Source organism: Schistocerca cancellata, unplaced genomic scaffold (genome assembly GCF_023864275.1).
Source record: "Schistocerca cancellata isolate TAMUIC-IGC-003103 unplaced genomic scaffold, iqSchCanc2.1 HiC_scaffold_1054, whole genome shotgun sequence".
NCBI classification, from domain to species: domain Eukaryota; kingdom Metazoa; phylum Arthropoda; class Insecta; order Orthoptera; family Acrididae; genus Schistocerca; species Schistocerca cancellata.
In genome coordinates, this window is record NW_026047054.1 from 17,501 (window position 1) to 20,000 (window position 2,500).

Consider the following 2,500-nt stretch of genomic DNA (forward strand, 5'->3'; position numbering starts at 1 on the left):
CTGAGCTTGCCGCTGCCGACAGAGGCCCGGGAGCGTGCTGTCGTGGCATTGCCGGCGGGAGACAACACGCGCCACCTACGGTGACCGGCAGCTCCAACGCCAGCGCCACAGAAGGGCAAAGGCCCCACGTGGGTGCCGAAGCGAACTCTCCCAGCACAGCGCACGTGCCAACACGTCTGCACAACTGCGATACAAACCACCAGCGAGAACCGCTGGGGCGACCGAGCAGCAGACGGCGTCGCGGCGCCGAGTGCCGGGCGGCGGCGCATCCTCAACGCACACAGTCCTCAATCGGACCAGCACACTGCAGATGTCCACCGCGCTTCGCACCGGGCCGGCGAGGACCCACTTTGGCTGCACGGCGCCGCGCGCAGGGTGCCCCGGCGCGCAGCTGCGCCGCCTGCCGCGTCCGTCGGCCGGCGCGCCTGCCACTGGGCGCCCCCACCAGCCGGCTGTAGCGCGTGCGCCCACGCACCGCGCGGCCAGCACGCCGGGCGGCCCCCCCTCACCGGCCGGGGACAGTCCCACCCACCCACAGCCGCGTATCGCTTCACACCCAGATTCACATTCACGTTCGTTGGTATGGTGGGGACCGCTTCGTAGCTGTACCGATCGTTGCCCTCACAGATGTACCTCCAGCAAGGACAACCGCACCACAACGGGTTACCAGTTGTTCATTTGCGTAACGTCACCAGTAAACGTACACGTCCATCCCCGTTTGCAAAGTCAACTATTATTGCATGCCTGCCTGTCAGGTGTCAAGACACACTACATCCGCTCACATCCACGCAACAAAATGTGCCCGACTAGAGGGCACGTGGAAGGTGCCCCCGTACGTATGCGATGTCCATTGCGCGACCAACTGTCAACCGGCCTCTGTAGCATGTCGCAGATGTGGAACGCGGGGCACCGTGCTATCACATTGTGTGAGAAGAGACTACTACGTCTGCATACACGCGCCACTACATGAACAGACGGCTCATGCTGATCGCCATCCACTGCGTCCATTACTCCCACACGTCTCTATGGCGTACCACACTGCAATGCAGCTGTTATGGGGAGATGACACGTAGCTGTGTACACAACATTCTGAGCGGGTTGCGGTTGGACAATACATTAATGTAACGTGTCATATGCCAATTACAGAGCAGGGTAAGGCACAACTTGGGTTAGGTTAAGGCACAACTTGGGTTAGGTTAAGGCACAACTTGGGTTAGGTTAAGGCACAACTTGGGTTAGGTTAAGGCACAACTTGGGTTAGGTTAAGGCACAACTTGGGTTAGGTTAAGGCACAACTTGGGTTAGGTTAAGGCACAACTTGGGTTAGGTTAAGGCACAACTTGGGTTAGGTTAAGGCACAACTTGGGTTAGGTTAAGGCACAACTTGGGTTAGGTTAAGGCACAACTTGGGTTAGGTTAAGGCACAACTTGGGTTAGGTTAAGGCACAACGTGGGTTAGGTTAAGGCACAACGTGGGTTAGGTTAAGGCACAACGTGGGTTAGGTTAAGGCACAATGTGGGTTAGGTTAAGGCACAATGTGGGTTAGGTTAAGGCACAATGTGGGGGTAGATTGCGGTACAAATTGCATTACATTGCGGTGCAAATTGCATTACATTGCGGTGCAAATTGCATTACATTGCGGTGCAAATTGAGTTACATTGCGGTGCAAATTGAGTTACATTGCGGTGCAAATTGAGTTACATTGCGGTGCAAATTGAGTTACATTGCGGTGCAAATTGAGTTACATTGCGGTGCAAATTGAGTTACATTGCGGTGCAAATTGAGTTACATTGCGGTGCAAATTGAGTTACATTGCGGTGCAAATTGAGTTACATTGCGGTGCAAATTGAGTTACATTGCGGTGCAAATTGAGTTACATTGCGGTGCAAATTGAGTTACATTGCGGTGCAAATTGCGTTACATTGCGGTGCAAATTGCGTTACATTGCGGTGCAAATTGCGTTACATTGCGGTGCAAATTGCGTTACATTGCGGTGCAAATTGCGTTACATTGCGGTGCAAATTGCGTTACATTGCGGTGCAAATTGCGTTACATTGCGGTGCAAATTGCGTTACATTGCGGTGCAAATTGCGTTACATTGCGGTGCAAATTGAGGTAGGTTAAGGTGCAACACAGGTTAGGTTAAGGTGCAACATAGGTTAGGTTAAGGTGCAAGATGGGTTAGGTTAAGGTGCAAGATGGGTTAGGTTAAGGTGCAAGATGGGTTAGGTTAAGGTGCAAGATGGGTTAGGTTAAGGTGCAAGATGGGTTAGGTTAAGGTGACATAGGTTAGGTTAAGGTGACATAGGTTAGGTTAAGGTGACATAGGTTAGGTTAAGGTGACATAGGTTAGGTTAAGGTGACATAGGTTAGGTTAAGGTGACATAGGTTAGGTTAAGGTGACATAGGTTAGGTTAAGGTGACATAGGTTAGGTTAAGGTACAAACTGGGTTGTGTTATGGTACACATTGCGTTGTAGTACAGTACACGTTAGGTTTG